The 20228-nt window shown below is 40.7% G+C and overlaps 1 long non-coding RNA gene across 2 annotated transcripts in view; it reads right to left on the bottom strand.

Annotated features, from left to right (window-relative positions):
* LOC126213173 (uncharacterized) overlaps positions 1 to 18379 on the bottom strand; it is a 382402-nt gene extending 364023 nt beyond the window's left edge. Inside the window, exon 1 of one of the 2 annotated variants that reach the window (XR_007541099.1) lies at positions 18311 to 18379. This is a non-coding gene — a long non-coding RNA (uncharacterized LOC126213173). The remainder of the gene's footprint in view (positions 1 to 18310) is intronic. The other variant, XR_007541100.1, reaches the window with a different exon arrangement.
* Positions 18380 to 20228: the final 1849 nt, after the last annotated feature.

Raw genomic sequence — 20228 nt, 5'->3', positions numbered from 1 at the left:
GGACGGACTCTCTCTCTCTCTCTCTCTCTCTCTCTCTCTCTCTCTCTCTCTCTCTCTGGAGTCGTATGTGCGCCCGACAGGAGCAGCTACCCAGTTGTGATGGTAAGGAGGCGGCATGGGGTGCAGAGTGGGGTGGGGGAAGGTGTCGTGCTGCTTGTGGGAGCTTGCAAGGGGGCAGTGGGGATAGGGTATGGCATTTAGGTGCAGTTGGGAGGTTTGTATGTGTGGAGAGTGGGTGGGGGGGGGGGATGGGAGGGGAGGTGATTGGGAAAGGAGGAGAGAAGAAGAGATGGGGAAAAAGACTAGTGACTAATGGGTGTGTTAGTGGAATAGAAGACCGTGTATTGCTGGAGTGAGAGCAGGGAAGGGGATAGGTGAGTGGAGGACAGGGACTAATGAAGGCTGAGGCCAGGGGGTTATGGTTATAGGATATATTGCAGGCAGAGTTCCCACCTGCACAGTTCAGAAAAACTGCTTCCACAGGTAGTCCTACCTCTGATGGGGTAGAAGATGTCTGACCGGAGTATGTGGTTGGGAGAATGTACGAGATAGGTCTTACCTCTAGGTCTATTTCAGGGCACAGTGAGAGGTAGTCAAAACCGTTGCTCCAGTCGTACGTGGTGCCGAGGCACGAGATGAATGCTGCTCTGTAGCCAGATGGTGAGTAAGTAGGAGATGGTAGATGGCTGGAGAGACAAGGTATGCGAGATCTGCTTCTGTAAAAGGTTGGGAGGGTAATTTCGGTCTGCGAAGGTCTCGGTGGGATACTCTGTATATTTGCTCTGGCACTGCTCGTCCCTGCAGATGGGATGACCACGGGTGGTTAGTCTGTACGCGAGCAATTTCTCGGTAAGGAATGGGTGGCAGCTGTCAAAGTGGAGGTACTGTCGGTGTTTGGAAGGTTTGATATGGACGGAGGTACTTTTGAAGCTATCCTTGAGGTGGAGGTCAGCACTGAGGAAGGTGTTGAGGTTTTGGGGGAATGTGGCTAGGGTGACCTCACCCTCAGTCCAGATCATGAGGGTGTCACCAATGAATCTGAAATGGTGAGGGGTTGGATTCTGGGCAGTTAGATGGATAGTTTGGCATAGAGTGATCCCATGTGGGTGCCCATGTGCCCATAGCTATTTATTTTATGTGCTTTATCCCAGAGGACAACTCCTTATGAACACTATTGGGGGGGGGGGGGGGGGGGGGTAAGCCAACATCAAACAACGTAAAATTCAGAACGAATGATATATTACGAATAAGTGTGGCTTCAGCTGCCAAAGTCCGCAGTCGTGTGTGTGTGTGTGTGTGTGTGTATTTCTGACAAAGGCCTTGTAGGTCAAAAGTATATTTGTGACAGTCTTTTTGTTGTGCCTATCTGCGACTCAGCATCTCCGCTATATGGTGAGTAGCAACTTTCATTTTCATAAAACAAGCCAACAAGCCAACAGTTTGTTTTACATTTACACAGTGGAAGATGCTACAAACAGTGTTACCTTTACTGTGTGGCCATTAATGTGTACTTCTGTTGCCACCATGTTTGAGTGCAGTACCCATTTCCAGCATTAAGTGCGGCACTATATACCGTATGGCCTAAACACTTCTTGAAACAGTTCACACATTCTAAGCAGCCACTAATTACACTATAGCTTGGAATATTATGGCGAACTCACTCAATGTGACCTTTCATACAAAATTAGGGTTTCAACACTGCTGTGGTCTTCAGCACAAAGACTGGTTTGAGGCAGCTCTCCGTGAAGTCTATCTTTGGCAAGCCTCTTTCCTGATCACAGTATAGGTACAACAACCTCCATCCACTTCAGTTTGCTTAGTGTATTCAAACCTTGTTCTTCCTCTACAATTTTAACCCTATCCCCTCCATCACCAAAATGACAATCCCTTGATGCCCCAGCATACATCCTCTTTTAGCCAAGATGTGACATAAATTTCTTTTCTTTCTAATTTGATCCAGAACTACTTCACTAATTATCCACTACCACTTATCTTCAGCAGCCTTCTGTAGTATGACATTTCAAAAGCTCTTCTCCTCTTGCCTGAAATGATGACTGTCCAAATTTCTCTTCCATACAAGGCTATACTTCATATAAAGACGTTCACAAAAGACTCCCAAAGCTTTAAATTAATATTCAATATTAAAAACTTCTGTTTTTCAGAAACGATTTGCTCGCAACTGTGGCAACGCATTTGATACGCCAAGCTGGCGGAGACCGTTCCTAGGGCGTGCGACATCTCAGTTGCGAGTGGCAGTCGACGGCAGACCGGACGGCAGCGGCTCTGGTGAATTCGACAGTTCCGGACTCGCAATGTCACTGCCTTCTGCTACCATAGCACGAACTTAAATCCTCAGTGTGCAGAGTACTACAGCTTTTCGACTGGCTGCTCGGCCGGGTCACAGATGCGGAACACAGCCTCAACCGCCTAACGCCAATGCTAACAGCGTGCAGCAAGTGTCGTTTTGGTGCGGCCACTGGCAATGCCCTCTCAACACAATCTACTTGCCGACTTCTCGGCCCTGCCGTGGTTTGTGCAGCTGGCAGACACTGGGCTGCCAGCAGTCCGTGATAGGTACGCTGCAGCAATTTGACTCTTACAGCTGCAGTCTTGTTTCTGTACAAGACATTTCTTTTCGCTCCCTGTATTTTATGTGTGACAACTTAAGAATTCCAAATAGTGCATTCCGAGCAGTGGCAGCAGGAGAAAAATATAAACGTATTAAAATCCGCAGGCTTTTGGAATCAGTGTCTTCTCCTCTCTGGTGCCTAAAGCTCACCAGACCTTTCCTTCACCCCTCTTTCCATCCCCTTCAACTCTTCTGTCAGAAGAATGAGCCACTGGCTCTGAAAGCTTGCAGATTTCAATATCTTTGTACATGTTTCCTCCTGCCGCCACTTTAGATTTTTTACCTATTCAATTACATTATATTTTCAAAAATTGATTAAAGTTTTTGATATATTAAATAGTGTATTCCAGTCCACAGTGTCAGATTTAACACATCTATCTAAAATATATGCTTCAATCTATCTTCTAAGATACATCATGGGTCATTATTGTCTCCGCTTAAGCCAATTCATTACCAAATGCAAATGTCTTAATAACAAAACTTACCACATGTTCTTCTTTGAGAAGCACTGGGACAAGTGAGACCAGCACAGGCTCTTCTGCCTTACAATAGGCCTGAAAAAAGAATTAAACCTGTATCTCTGTACACTAGATATTGAAAGTGACTAGTTAACATTAACTTTAATCCAAACAAAAGGGAGCTCAATCACAACTAAAATAAAAAATGCAAAGTTAGGCAACATACGCAACTACACATTGAACAACACCCTCAGTCCTACCAACGAACAATTGGTACTAACTGTACACAATTTTGACAGGAGAGTGCGTGACCGTGCTGCTAAGCAGACCCCATTTGTGGTTTGGCAACCAGTCCAAGTCCACAACAGAGTCATATGAGCTTACCCTACATTATGTCTTGTAGCATTACAATGGCTGTCTGTAACAGAATTACTTTCTCTGTGTCAACCAGCTCTGATTCCAGAAGGATCAGCAGTGCAGAACCCAACTTTCATTCTTCTCTTATGACATTGTGAGAGCCACAGATTGGGCCAAACAGCTGAACAGATTATTTCTAAACTTTCAAAAAGCATTTGAGTTGGTATGATGGCAATGCTTTATGGACAACAGTACAACTGTATGTGATATCAAACAATATTTATGACTTCATTATCCACAATAGGCAGCATGCAAATACGGGCTGTACCTATAAGTATGACACATTATCCTGGTAAAAAGCAAATATCGAATGTAGTCTGCATTACAAAATTTTTGGGAAAGTTCAATTAGACAGTACTTTTAGTTCTATATCTCTCTCATCCCTTCTTCAAATCCCACATAACTAAGGGTGAAACCACCTCCCCCCCCCCTGTCCCTCCCAATTTCTCTCTCTCTCTCTCTCTCTCACACATACACACACAAACACACACACACATAAACTCACTACTCACACACTTAACTGCACCTATTGACAGTTGTGTTCGATTCTAGTAATCGAGCAATTTACAATTTACATTACATCATTTGCCAGCCCTTGAACGATGTGCAAATCATCTTCAAGACTCACTACATTTAACAATAATTTCCTAACAATATGAAATCCCTGTACACAATGGCAACATTTGCAAAGAGCTTCACAGAGCTAGCAAGCTAGCCTACCTGTACACTTATGCACAGTAGGTTGGTTGGTTGTTTCGGGGAAGGAGATAAGACAGCGAGGTCATCGATCTCATCGGAGTAGGGAAGGGCAGGGAAGGAAGCCAGCCGTGCCCTTTGAAAGGAACCATCCCGGCATTTGCCTGGAGTGATTTAGGGAAATCACGGAAAACGTAAATCAGGATGGCCGGACGCGGGATTGAACTTTCGTCCTCCCGAATGCGAGTCCAGTGTCTAACCACTGCACCACCTCGCTCGGTTGTTGCACAGTAGAATTTTGACTCAATACAGTGTGTATTTTCCAATTCACTCACTATCAACTGTAGTCGATAAGAAATTGCATCCACAGGCCTTCTCTGCTACAGCTAAAGGACATTCAGTTAATAGGTATCTCATTAGTTCAGAGTGTAGATGAAAGTCAACGGGGCGGGGGGGAGGGGGGGGGGGAAATCAGACAATAATCTGCCACTGATTAAAAAACAGATTGGAACACCATGGTCTGATGAAAGAAAGAGACTTCATTCTGAAAGGATGAAACAAATTTGGGCACAAAGAAAGGCCAACCATCAAACGTGACATTGATGGATTGTACCTTGCGTGGTCTTACTGGGCCCATACGTGAATAATAATTGTCTGTCACTTATTATAACTTCATCAATGTCAACTGTATGTTGCTGTGGTCTTCATTCAAAACTCTACCTACTGACCTATACTGAAATATTTATGTCGGCCCACAGTGTAATGTACCTCAAAGCTCTTGTGCCATTAAGCGTCATCATCAATAGCAAAAGGCAACAGCAAACATGCACTGTCAAACATAAAACTCTTCCTCGAACATCTCATGTTAGTATGTTATACTCTCAAGGCACAGTTGTTAAACTAAAGCTGCTGCTGTCACCTACCAAAAATAGCACTCAACTGCAAAGCATATGTCAGAGCCCTCAACAATGTTACTTTCTACTGTAAAATTTATGAAAATCAAAAGTTCTAAAAATTCTAAAAACAATTACTACACCTGTGTTTCATTGTGTGCATCCCTATGGAAGGCAACTGAAAATATTAAACCTAATGCCGCTAATTCGAATAAATCTGTTGCTGTTCCCTGAGGAGATATCGCTAAAGTGACAACAGTGTCGTCCAATTTAACACGCAAACTGTGCCTCGAGAGTGTAACGTGCCAATATGAGATGTTCTGAGAAGAGTTTTATGTATGACAATGCACATTTTCTGCTGGATTTTACTGCTGATGATGCCTAATGGCACAGAAGCTTTATGGTATGTTACGTTAAAGGGAGATATAAATATTTTTATATGGGTCAGTATGTGTAGTATTGTGATTTCTTAACTGGTTTCCATATTTTATAGCACTCAATAATGAGGTAACATAGTCCCAAACATGTTGCGGTAAAAGTATCACACATCTGACAACTGGTGGCATAACATCCTCAGTACCGATTCACATGCCTGCTGTACAATGGTTTTGCAACAGATAAGCAGCTTCCCACATCGGTGTATCCCTATCAGACCTCTTCTTCACGCACAACTACCACAATCTATATCTTTTCGGACCTGCTTCCCGTAGTTACGCCTAGGTTTCCCTCTACAATTCTTACCCTCCACACTTACTTACCGAGTGGAACAACACGGCACTGAAAACAGGCTACTTCTGTTCTCAGAGAGCTGGCAATGACGTACCACATTTTCCTCTGACACGGTCCACTGCGTGGAGCACTAGAACCGCCCTTCTGAGGCTCAAATCCATTCGCAGGACACAACACTAGCACACTCACTCTCCACATTAAAGGGGTAGACACAGCACTGTCCACGTCCTGGTGCAAGCCAGCCTACCTCAATGCAGGCTACCACTAGACACAGAGCTCCCGCCACATTGCAGCCCTCAACACTGCAAGTCTTCCAAAACAGTGTGGCCCTCGTGCAAACTGATAAGCCACCACACTCCCAGATGCGGCAGTCATTTAGCGACACCACTCGACCCACCGTCATCCGGCCACGACAGAAGCACACACACCGAGTGAGGTGGCGCAGTGGTTAGGACACTGGACTGGCATTCGGGAGGACGACGGTTCGATCCCACGTCCGGCCGTCCCAGTTTAGGTTTTCCGTGATTTCTGTAAATCGTTCCAGGCAAATGCCACGACGGTTCCTCTGAAAGGGCACGGCCGACTTCCTTCCCTGTCCTTCCCTAATCCGATGAGACAGATGACCTCGCTGTTTGGTCTCCTCCCCTAAAACAACAGAAACACATTACAGAAGGAAACTGTGTTTCCATTTCGACCCAGCAGGTATTAATAGCTCAAGTCAGTAAAAACTTTTTTACTGTCTAGATCCCATGCACTATAAAACATTAAAATGTGAAGAATAATTTCAGTTGACCACACAATCATCTTCATATCACACATGGTGAAATATGTATCAGCAGATAACATATTGAAAACCTTGCATCATTTAGAGTATTTACATAATTATAAGACGAGGTTTCTTTCCAAATGTGTCATTCAAAAGCTACAGGGTTGTCTTAAATTGGCTGATTGAACTACTTTTCTGAGGTCACCATTATCACATTGTTTAGTAATGTGCACAGTAGTAGTATTATATTTTCAGTGGTCATAATGAAGATGAAGCTTTGTGCAATTTTATTTTAAATAATTCTGAAGGGCAGGGCTCGGCAAATGATACGTTCCAACAAGCTCGAGAGTTCCCGATACACCGAAGTGCTCGGTACAGTATCGACGTTCCTCGAACGATCACGTGACACTGACTAGTGCAAGAGATACACAACAAATAATGAACTAGCCACAACAGTCTATTGCACTGATTGACATTTGACAGTTTTGTGAAACACAGGAGGAAATAGAATTAAAGTCTATCAACTTACAAGCTTTTATTGTATTTTAACAGGTTTCCAATAAACATTCTCATACATGTATAAATATTCTATACAAACATTAATGCAATTTTTTAAGTAAAGGTAACATTCAAATATAGAATTTTTTGTCCTTCAAAGAACATTAGTTGATTTAGAAACCAGATCAAAATTTTATTTGGTTATGAGACACTGTAATGATTTACTAGGTAGATTGCAAATCAGAAATTTGACCACTGTTCATGTATTACAATACCATGTAAAAACATTACCTGAGTTTACTCAGCTGTATACCACGTTGGTGAAATTCAGTTGAAACAAGAAGGAAAATTAATATAGAATGATGTGGCTAACAAAGGAAGTAGATTATATTAAACAGACTGTAATTGTCAAAGCAAAAATAAATTACAGTCACAAGACCCGTTGTGGAGATAGTACCGACAGACGTCAGTAGATTGCGGGTTCAGCAAAACTTCGAGAGTGGAACAGAATCTTAAATGCAATCTTTTATTTACATATTAGTTGGTGTTGTTAAATATGACCTGCATACTATCAGATATTGCAGTCTGTTTTTGACAGTTACTCAAGCTTGGAAGGAGAACAGTGACACCAGCTTGACTGAGAGCTATGACGATTGCATGGAGGGAAGCACTGAGCCCGCAGCAAATTTCATCATGTTGTTATGCATGGTAATCTATACCAAGTACTTTTTCTTTCTACACTGAAGAGCCAAAGAAACTGGTACACCTGCCGAATATTACGTAGGGCCCCTGCGAGCACGCAGAAGTGCCGCAACACGACGTGGCATGGACTCTACTAATGCCTGAAGTAATGCTGGAGGGAACTGACAACAGGAATCCTGAAGGCCTGTCCACAAATCCCTAAGAGTGTGAGGGGATCGAACTCTTGAGAATAGCACGTTGCAAGGCATCCCAGATATGTTCAATAATGATCGGGAGTTTGATGGCCAGCAAAAGTGTTTAAACTCAGAATAGTGTTCCTGGAGCCACACTGTAGCAATTCTGGGTGTGTGGGGTGTCGCATTGTCCTGCTGTAATTGCCCCGTATTGTCCTACTGGAATTGCCCAAGTCTGTCGGAATGCACAATGAACATGAATGGATGCAGGTGATCAGACAGCATACTTACGCATGTGTCACCAGTCAGAGTCATATCTAGACTTATCAGGGGTCCCATATCACTCAAACTGCACATGGCCCACACCATTAAGAGCCTCCACCAGCTTGAACAGTCAACTGCTGGCATGCAGGGTCCATGGATTCATGAGGTTGTCTCCATAACTGTATATAATTTGAAACAAAACTCGTCCGACCAGGCAACATGTTTCCAGTGATCATAAGTCCAATGTTGGTGTTGACCGGGCCCAGGCAAGGCCTAAAGCTTTGTGTCATGCTGTCATCAAGGGTACACGAGTGGATTTTCGGTTCCGAAATACCGTATTGATGATTTTTCGTTGAATGGTTCACACACTGACACTTGTTGATAACCCAGTATTGAAATCTGCAGCAATTTGCATAAGGGTTGCAGTTCTGTCACATTGAACAATTGTCTTCAGTTGTCGTCACTCCCGTTCTCACAGGACTGTTTTCCAGCCATTGTGATGTCGGACATTTGCTGTTTTACCAGATCCCTGATAGTCACAGTACACAGTACACTCATGAAATGGTCGTACAGGAAAATCTGCATTTCATTGCTAGCTCTGGGATGCTGTGTCCCATCACTCATGCACTGGCTGTAACACCACATTCAAACTCATTTAAATCTTGGGAACCTACCATTGTAGCAGCAGTAACTGATCTAAGAACTGCTCCAGACATTTGTTGTCTTGTAAAGGCAATGCCGACTGCAGCACCGTATTCTGCCTGTTTACAAATCTCTGTGTTATAATAAACATGCTTATACCAGTTTCTTCAGCACTTCAGTGTATGAACATCTACTGTGTTTAAACTGCAGTTTGCCCGAATTAGTCGGAATTGAACTGACTTTAAAATTGGACAAATACTCAACAATAGTATTCATTTCTGCACAAGACAATAAAAGCCTAGATCTAGGCAAGTGATTTACTTCTGTGTTTCTTGCTGCAATGTTGTCAACACTCTCTGTGACGTATGACAAGAATGAAAGGGGGTATATCAGGTGGTTCTACACAGAGTGGGGGGAGGTGACATGTTTGGAAGTGAGATTATAACATACTCATTTCAGGATAGAGGTGAAATCTGGTATGTATACAGGAAAAAATAGCTGTGTTCTCAAATTCCAACATAACAACCACCTCAGAAATAGCCACATATTCTGAAGAAACAGCCATATGTTTGTGACAATGAAGGTATAAATTTCACGGCTGTGCCATTAGGTTGATGATGGTGATGACCCAAGATAGTGGTAGCACACACTACAGGGATTGTAAGCATAAAAGGCAGAAAAGAAACCAGTCCAGAAATTCATGTGAACAATTTCTTGTTTTTATTTTATTTCTCCAAGTGTTATCAAAATTTAGACAATCAATAAATGGCAAAAGTTTAGAATAGTTATAAGGTTACCTTTTTGGCAGATAATTTATGTCAATAAAACAGTTTGTAATTCTAGTTAATCAGAATCTGTTAAAAATAAATTTCTCTCAAGGAGCCTTTCATTAAAAAATTAATAAATAAAAAAATTTTAAAAACTGGGAAATTTTATATTCAGGGGCGTCTTACACTCAAGTAAATACAGTATGAAGCTGGCAGCGTGCCAGTATGAGTAACACCTTTGCAGCTAATCAAACACTACACTTCGAGATAATAATGTTTTATTAGTCAGCACAGTAATAAGACAAGCAACTGATAGCACACGTAATATCATAGTCCCGCTTGCTATTTTAAGTAACACACATCCATTATCTGCACACACACTGATGCTCGCGCCATGGCAGGTAGTGAGGTACTGACTGCTGGAGCACACCATCTTTCCACCGTCGGTCGTTCACGACATCGCTGACAGACATGTGAAGAGTGGTGTAAGAGCTGAGGTAGCTACACGTTTTTATTTGTCGTTAATCACTTCCTTAACCTCCTGATGGATCTGTTATTGTGGAAAACGGCAAGTTCCAACACAGTTTGGAGTTGAAAAACTGTAGATGAATGAGTTCAAAGGTCAGAGGAGGGCAATGGTGTATGGCCTTGAGTAGGACTGTCCCTAGTAGAGCACTGTGCTGCTCAAAACCACCTTCAGGTTGATGAAAGCTTACAATTTTTTCAAAACTGCTCTAAAATGCTATTCTTGTGGGTGTGTCATCACTGGATTATATGCATCATAAAAATCTTAAAATATGCATGAAAAATGCTTAAAAATGCACAAAGTGCAGAAATCTGCAAAATCAAATAATAAAAAAACATAGGAGTTACTGCGTGCATTACATCTCAAAGTCGAACCTGTGCATATCAATTACGAGGAAGAGTGCCAGCCATGCCAAACATCGGTACATTTAGAATGTTGATATCATGTTGATATCACTTTCTGAATAATTTCTGGTAGAGGTTAGAAAGGGGGGGGGGGAGGCTTTCTGGGATTATTTTCTAAAAATTTGCAAAATGGGGACTCATACTGTATTTCAAGAGTTGTTCCTTCTTCACTATTGTTGTCGGTAACAAACAGACGCGATGTGAGTTGAGTCATGGCAAAACAATTGATACGTACAGGACCAAGTTCGAGATATACTGCACGCAGCTGTGGCACACTCAAAAACCCAGTAATATTTTATTTAAAAAACAACACACAATCATGAATTTTTTTAACATAATTAACTTTTAATTAATACTATTGGACCAAAGCATCATTTAAAATTTATTTTACATTTTTCTACTATTGTAAATACACATAAACAAGTACTGTTCCAAAAGTTTGGTGGTAAGATTGTGTCTTCGATCACTCAAAACATTTTTTATAAGTAGAAAAGGACCATTCTACATCAACTGAGGTGACTGGGCAGTATTTGAATTTGGGTGCTATGTTGGCACTTACTGTTTCTGGTAAAAGTTCACCCGTCCCATTAATAAGACTATCAATATGGTACAAGGGTTCAAAGCCTGGGTTATTGTATAAAATGTTTTCAAACTTTTCTATAAGTTTTCTCGGGAATACCTCTGGCAATGAGCAGTTCACTAGAATAATTTCATTCATTAACTGAATAGATTCATTCAATGTCAAACCTTGAGTTTCAAGCTTTTTAATACTTGCAGGCATATGGGAAAAGTAGTGCTAATCACAGCAATGTCTTTTTTAATACCGGAATCATTAAAGGCTTTCTTGGATTGGCAAACTGCCAAAGCCTCTGCACTATTAAAGTCATTTACTACCCCTCTAATGGCCTTGAAATTTTCATTGTAAAATGACACAGCTTCAACCTACGTACTCCAATGAGTTACGACTGGAATAATTCAATGATTATTAAGAATCCGCCTCAATTGCAAATAGAAACCGGATGTTGACCTAGGTTTCGGCGCGGATAACCGTGCCTTCTTCGGAACACACTAAAACTACTAACTGTATTAATGCTGGGCGATGCCTATTTAGGCAGTTTGTAGTTTTAGTGTGTTCTGAAGAAGGCGTGGTTATCTGCTCCGAAACCTAGGCGAACATCCGGTTTCTATTTGCAATCGAGGCGAACTCTTCATAATCATTGCACATTTGGTAGTTTTTCTTTGTAGGTCTTGATGCGAGCAGGAGCCTTTAGAAACACTTTCTCTGTGGCTGAAATCAGTTTACTTACATTTAGCAAGGCGATGTGCACAGTGAACAAAGCACATCACATGAATCAAATTACGATAAAATACTCTGAGGGCTTTTCCTGCTTTGATCATATAGGGAGCAGCATCTCAAATAAATACAAACACACTTGCATTTGCAGAAGATTCTGGATATATTTTTCTAATACCCTGAATCACAAATCTAGTGATCGTAGAATGATTTACTTTTTCAAGTTCTTTGCAGAACACTAAATAGGAAGAAGAAGGCTCTTCTTTTAAAACACCAACAATTAAATTTGCAAAGTACAGGCCACAACTGTCTGTAGTTTCGTCAACTGAAATCCAGATCATGTTGCCCTCGAGTTCATTGCGTATTTCTTCCAGAACATTTACGCACATTGTCGGTATGTAATTTTTACACAATGTCGATTCATCTGGTATATTTTGATTTAAGCAATATTTCTGCAGGAAGCCTTAGAGGATAGAGTTTATAAGTTTGTGAGGAGGAATATTGCTTGCAATGAATGCTCTGCACAGATCCATGTTAAACAGACTTTTTTGGTTACCTCTGGACAAGTCCCTGCTACTGCAACTTGCTGTTATCAGAAATTTTTGTCATCACCTTTTCTTCTGCATTCCTGTGATAGGAAGATTTGTCTCGACATGCTGATCTACTTGAAACTTTTTTTTTTGCACAAAAGATTTTTTTCACAGACTTGACAACATAAAATAATTCCATCATATGTAAATGTTCCGGGACGGTCAGCTATCCACGAAACGACCATTCTTTTTTCGGGTGGTATGGCACATGACACGTTATACACTGCACATCATTAACACGTTCAACTGTGTACAAGTAAGCAGAAAGCTAAACTGAAACAATGGATATGCGACTAAAAGCTCGCGTAATTTAATTTATTTGTTGCGAACGCATACGGCGGGACAGTGGGGGGGATTAACCGGGGGGCACAGGCGCAGGAGCACTGACTCTGTACGCCTCTTCCTGTTCCTATTCTGTAATGATTTCGCCATGCAGTGGGCTTTCGGTTAGCTATTACACGCAGTTTTAGGTGCGGTGAATGTGTGAGACGTAAAAACTAGATAGAGCTAGAGACTACCCGTCTCAATTTTTAAAATATTGTAAACAGAGTGAAATATGTATCGTCACCAGTTTTTATTAAAATATGCAATAACTGGTGAAAAGGAGCGAAATATGCAAATGCATATGCAGCATGCAAATGCGTATAATACGGTCCCTAGTCTTCACCAAACATCCCTCGGTTGGGATCGCGCCACAGCTTCAGCATACAGTCTATAGAGACTCGTGCATAATGCTCGAGGATGACATCGTTTTGAAATTTTGTCAACATTTAACTCGTAACAAGTATTAAGTTTGATGTCTGTACTTCCTACAAAAAGTACATAAAAATTCTCTAAGTTGACTACAATCTAGACCTCCGTAGTGCTGTTAATTGTCATTAGGGCCAGGGTTACATTTTTTCTTCATTTAGACAACATTTTCGCATTAAAATACATTTGCTACTTGAGTACCAGCAAGAACAATGATTTGCACAGTGGAACTGCCAACAGGGTTGGAGCCTGCAAAACCAGCACAGGTCCCATTCGTGTATTGCTGGTGGGAGCTGTCAACTGACAACTAATTTATATACACTAATATAATGTTGTGAAAAAGTTCGCATATTACAAATATGCACCAATGAGAGGCTAAAATGACAATATATTCTCTCCCTGCACGAGAATCGCAAATTGTGTGGGCATACGGGATGTGACTACATGATGTATAGAAGTCTGGATCAGTCCTGGGGGTACATTCAGATCGCTGAAGCAGTTAAGGTGAACGCTCGTAACAAGTGGAAAATTTGAGTTCGAATCTTGGTCCGGCACAAACTTTCGTGTGTAACAAAATGCTGACATCAATGCAGATATGAAATAAGTAGATTTACTTCATAATGATAATCCACAGCTTTTAGGCATGCGTGTCTGAAGAGCATTATATTGTGACGATGCAGACACTATATAAACACAGACATATTATGATATTGCAGTGCCTGTGTTGTTAAAAGTATGATGCAATGTTCCTTTGGACATACATGCATGCCCAAAAGAACAAGCACTGTGCTGACCACAGCCCACATGCAATACACAAAACATATTTGCAGTTACTAATATGGACAACCATCAGCTGTATAATGGAATGAAAACAACTAAAATTTGTGCCATACTGTAACTCGAACCTAGGTTTCCTGCTTTACACGAGCGGTCACTTTAACTGTTTTGGCTATCTGTGCACAACTCTTGGCCAGGCCCAAACTTCTATATGTACCCCACGTACTGGAATTTCTCTCTCTCTCTCTCTCTCTCTCTTTGGCAAAATTCGCATCTATTTTTGTTGAGATTCATATTTCTTTTAATGATTAGATGCACATACCTCAAAGGTTGTCACGTGAGTGAAAATAAACAAAGCCTTATTTCTTTGAAACTGACAGCTACAGAAAGGTGCTGATTGGGAACTTTGTGACAGTAATGTTTGCTTTTGCAAAAACTTCCAAAACCTTTTTCTTCCAAACTAGCCTTTGTTTTCTTCATTTGGCTATATTTAAGAATTTAAAAATGATTGTTCTGTTGAAAGGCCACAGCTTTTTCCTGACAGTGAGCTGAATACGTCTCTAATTTAAGATGTTTCTGGACATTATCTCTCTTTTCTGCACAATTCGATGATAACAAAATCTACAAACTATTAATTTCTATCTTTTGTGGGCATTGGTAGGTGTGCGACCCATGCTTTACAATGCTACAGACAGAACAGACAAGGCAGTTAGCATAGAAGCAGAACTGAACATATCATAATGCTATGTTAACATTAGGAGAAGAATTCTGGCACAGTCAAAAAATGTTACAAATCTTGTTTTGCTATAGCACATAGTGCAGACACTACAGGCTATAGTGACAGATGATCACAAGCATAAACAAACTAGAATTTTGACTGCCAGAGGGAAGAAGAGTGGTGTGCAGAAACAAACTCCGCCTCCCTTTCACATGGCAACAGCCAACAGTATTGTCAAAGGGATCACCCATCTCTTCTAACGTTGTAAGGTTCGTAATCGAAATCCGTAACAGATCAGGATTAGTAGCTTCACTTATTTCAAAATCAGAAAACGATAAGCAACACGTGACACAAAATATTTGGGGGAAAGCTACAGCTCAAATGCTCGCTGATGTTAGCGGACTATTGTTAACGACTCAGTGCAGGCCTGATATCTAGCAGTATTCGATGCGACCACTGCTCAAAACATACTCCACCTAATTTGCCACTTTAGAAATGTCCACATTAAACCATATTTTGGGCTTTTTTAACAAACAAATGTACACATTTCTTTGTTATAAAATACTTGGTCCCACAGCTGAGTACTACATTGTATTACACAGCACGTATCTTAAATAGACCATTCAACTGCCCACAACTGGCCTGGCATCAGATCATTTAGCGCACTGATATGTCGTTGCATTTGTACACATTCATTTTGCAGAAAGGTACTTATACACATTACCTTTACAAATTGGCCTTCACCAGAAGATGCACAATACCATTAACCAAAACTGGTTACATTTTCAATATTTTTATGCAGGAATCAAGATATTTCAAATTATCTCTGATAAAATAGTTAATAAACTGAAAGAACCAGAGGTTGTACAGAGTTTCAGGGAGAGCATAAGGGAACAATTGACAGGAATGGGGGAAAGAAATACAGTAGAAGAAGAATGGGTAGCTTTGAGGGATGAAGTAGTGAAGGCAGCAGAGGATCAAGTAGGTAAAAAGACGAGGTCTATTAGAAATCCTTGGGTAACAGAAGATATATTGAATTTAATTGATGAAAGGAGAAAATATAAAAATGCAGTAAATGAAGCAGGCAAAAAGGAATACAAACGTCTCAAAAATGAGATCGACAGGAAGTGCAAAATGGCTAAGCAGGGATGGCTAGAGGACAAATGTAAGGATGTAGAGGCTTGTCTCACTAGGGGTAAGATAGATACTGCCTACAGGAAAATTAAAGAGACCTTTGGAGATAAGAGAATGACTTGTATGAATATCAAGAGCTCAGATGGAAACCCAGTTCTAAGCAAGGAAGGGAAAGCAGAAAGGTGGAAGGAGTATATAGAGGATCTATACAAGGGCGATGTACTTGAGGACAATATTATGGAAATGCAAGAGGATGTAGATGAAGATGAAATGGGAGATACGATACTGCGTGAAGAGTTTGACAGAGCACTGAAAGACCAGAGTCGAAACAAGGCCCCGGGAACAAACAACATTCCATTAGAACTACTGACGGCCTTGGGAGAGCCAGTCCTGACAAAACTCTACCATCTGGTGAGCAAGATGTATGAAACAGGCGAAATACCCTCAGACTTCAAGAAGAATATAATAATTCCAATCCCAAAGAAAGCAGGTGTTGACAGATGTGAAAATTACCGAACCATCAGTTTAATAAGTCACAGCTGCAAAATACTAACACGAATTCTTTACAGACGAATGGAAAAACTGGTAGAAGCCAACCTCGGGGAAGATCAGTTTGGATTCCGTAGAAATACTGGAACACGTGAGGCAATACTGACCTTACGACTTATCTTAGAAGAAAGATTAAGGAAAGGCAAACCTACGTTTCTAGCATTTGTAGACTTAGAGAAAGCTTTTGACAATGTTGACTGGAATACTCTCTTTCAAATTCTAAAGGTGGCAGGGGTAAAATACAGGGAGCAAAAGGCTATTTACAATTTGTACAGAAACCAGATGGCAGTTATAAGAGTCGAGGGGCATGAAAGGGAAGCAGTGGTTGGGAAGGGAATGAGACAGGGTTGTAGCCTATCCTCAATGTTATTCAGTCTGTATACTGAGCAAGTAGTAAAGGAAACAAAAGAAAAATTTGAAGGAATTAAAATCCACGGAGAAGAAATAAAAACTTTGAGGTTTACCGATGATATTGTAATTCTCTCAGAGACAGCAAAGGACTTGGAAGAGCAGTTGAACAGAATGGACATGTCCTGAAAGGAGGATATAAGATGACCATCAACAAAAGCAAAACGAGGATAATGGAATGTAGTCGAATTAAGTCAGGTGATGCTGAGGGAATTAGATTAGGAAATGAGACACTTAAAGTAGTAAAGGAGTTTTGATATTTGGGGAGCAAAATAACTGATGATGGTCGAAGTAGAGAGGATATAAAATGTAGACTAGCAATGGCAAGGAAAGCGTTTCTGAAGAAGAGAAATTTGTTAACATTGAGTATAGATTTAAGGGTCAGGAAGTCTTTTCTGAAAGTATTTGTATGGAGTGTAGCCATGTATGGAAGTGAAACATGGACGATAAATAGTTTGGACAAGAAGAGAATAGAAGCTTTCGAAATGTGGTGCTACAGAAGAATGCTGAAGATTAGATGGGTAGATCACATAACTAATGAGGAAGTACTGAATAGGATTGGGGAGAAGAGAAGTTTGTGGCACAACTTGACCAGAAGACGGGATCGGTTGGTAGGATATGTTCTGAGGCATCAAGGGATCACCAATTTAGTATTGGAGGGCAGCGTGGAGGGTAAAAATCGTAGAGGGGGACCAAGAGATGAATACACTAAGTAGATTCAGAAGGATGTAGGTTGCAGTAGGTACTGGGAGATGAAGAAGCTTGCACAGGATAGAATAGCATGGAGAGCTGCATCAAACCAGTCTCAGGACTGAAGACCACAACAACAACAACAAAATAGTTCATCTGGATACAATTTACCACAAAATAGCATCTAAAACGTAATTTTGCATTTTGAAGCAGAAACGTAAATTTTTCCAATCCCTATAAATTAAGTGCAAGAGTGCAGATTGTGACGCACAGTTGACGACATATGGAAGTGTTTCTTGTCATGACTCCTGTACGGATAGCCAAAGTGGTTATGGCGACCTAACACATAAACCGGGAGATCCGGGTTTGAGTCCCAGAGATCCGGGTTTGAGTTCCAGTCCAGCACGAATTTTCTGCCATCTGATTTCTCCTGAAACTGCAGCTATTGCTGGTTGTGTCCTTTTCCAGTAACTGAGTAACGACAGTCTTTTCATCTGTTTACACATCTACAGTACTTCACTTGCCTGTCCCTGAACTACATGCACATCATCATCAAGTCCTCCAGCATTTAACAATAATTTTCTGGTTATGTGAAATCACTGTACACAACTGTATCATTTGCAAAGAGTCTCTTAGAAATATCTACCTAATCTGTGTGTGTATACACAGTACAATTGTGGCTTATTATAATGCGTATTCTCCAGTTTGACTTTCAACTATAGTATATAAGAAATTTTATGTATATGCGTTTTCTACTACTGGTAAATGAAATACAATTAACAGTTATCTCATTACTTCAGTGTGTAACTGACAGTCAGTATTTCATGAATACTTACACCTTCCTCTTCTTTGAGGAATATCTGGACCGGTGAGAGTGTGGCTGCTTCATCCACTTGGTCATTTATCTGCAAGTGGAAAACAAATTAGTCAACGATCTTCATAAAAAACAACACAAGGAACTTTTATACAAATTTTAAACGAAAAATAACCAAATACAGCCCACTGAACTTGGAAACTGAAGACAGAAATCGAAATATGTGCAAACAATTTCCAATATTTCCAAAACCATCTCAACTACGAAGAACACAGAAAAGTGGTCTTGAAGAGCTCGACAACCAGCCCTAACTCTGAACCGTCCCTCACTGAGGAATTACAGTCATTTCAAATCTCAAAAACCACAAGGTCTCAGAGAGACCAAATCAAGCTGAACTTTGAGGAAAAAATGTCACAGACGCTCACCACAACTTTTTTGAAGAAATATGAATACATGAAAAACCCCTGATGAATGGAAGACGGCCACGGCCCTCGTCCACCCACTCCATAAGAAAGTGTCCCAAGCAGATCACAACTATGGAGGAATCTCCCCCTAGACATAACATACAAGATACTCTCCACAGTCTTACTAAACAGAGCAAAATCCCAGTTAGACAATTAACTTGAAGTATATGAATTTGGCTTCAGGAAAGGAACAGCTTGCCCAAAACAAACCCTAAACCTCAAAAACTTCATGACATACCAAAAATGAAGAGCAAAATGATATGTTATGACTGTCATTGAGTTTTTAAAATTGTGCAACTCAATACACCAGGAATCCCTTATATATACTAAAAGAATTAACCATAGATAACAAAAAATATAAAACCAATCACAGAGACTCTTATCACCACATATTCCAAAGCCAAATTCATGGGAGAACACTAACCCTTTTGAAATAAAAACTGGTATAAGCTAAGGAGATGGAATCCCCCACTGCTAGTTAAGTGCTCCCAAGAAAAACTTGTTGGAGACTTGAACACAGAGATAGTGGAATCTGCCTAGGAGCACAAAACAAAAGGCATCAAAGCCAACTATCTAGCCTTTGCAGATGATATAACCCTACTAGCTGGGACCTGGGAAATAGCCAAAGAACAGACCCTTGAACAGAAAAAACAGGTCTCAAAACCCTTAAAAAGACCATTGTAACAACAAACATAAAAAACCCACCACAACATTTTAAAGTGGGACAGCAAAAAGTAGAGATAATCAAAGAACTCAAATACCTTGGAGAATCCATCGGCTGGAATGGGCTCAAGAAAAAGGCAATGGAAATTAGAAGTGAAGTTGATCTGGTCTTCTATCTCGCAAAAAACACATACAACAAAAGGTCCCTCTCACAGAATGCAAAAATAAGCATTGTAACAGTGTAGTAGTCAAACCAGAAGCCCTGTATGCAGCTGAAACACGATCACCTACCATGGCCTAGTTGAAAGACTGGAGATAGAAGAAACAAAGATATTAGAAACATTTCTTGACCCCAGATTTCACAACAATTAATCCGCACCAAAAAATGAAACCCTTACCAAACTACCGAAAAACTCTCAGACACAATTAGGACAAAAAGAATTCATTTTTATGGATACATCTTCATTCTGAACCAAAATAGATCAACTGAATAAATTATGACTACTTCCGCAGGAAAAAACTGGATTACTGAAATGGAAAAGGACTTCAGATAACTCCAAATCACAAGATCTATGTTCAAAAATAAAACGGAGAAAAAGAGAGAGGAGGAAAAGAACACAATGGGAGGGAGGGAGGGATGGAGATGTTGGGGGAGGGGGGGGGGGGGGTAGGTCCAAAATCAAATCCAAATGAACATCCACATCTCTGATGAAGATAGGAAAGCAAGGTCAAAAGAATGAAACAATACTGAGCTGCTAACAGAAAGGCACAAAACATTAAAAAGTGATTAATTTAACGTATCGCAAAGTCGGG

Source organism: Schistocerca nitens, chromosome 11 (genome assembly GCF_023898315.1).
Source record: "Schistocerca nitens isolate TAMUIC-IGC-003100 chromosome 11, iqSchNite1.1, whole genome shotgun sequence".
Taxonomy (NCBI): domain Eukaryota; kingdom Metazoa; phylum Arthropoda; class Insecta; order Orthoptera; family Acrididae; genus Schistocerca; species Schistocerca nitens.
Note: the sequence above shows the minus strand (reverse complement) of the source record. Positions and strands in the feature narration are given on the sequence as shown.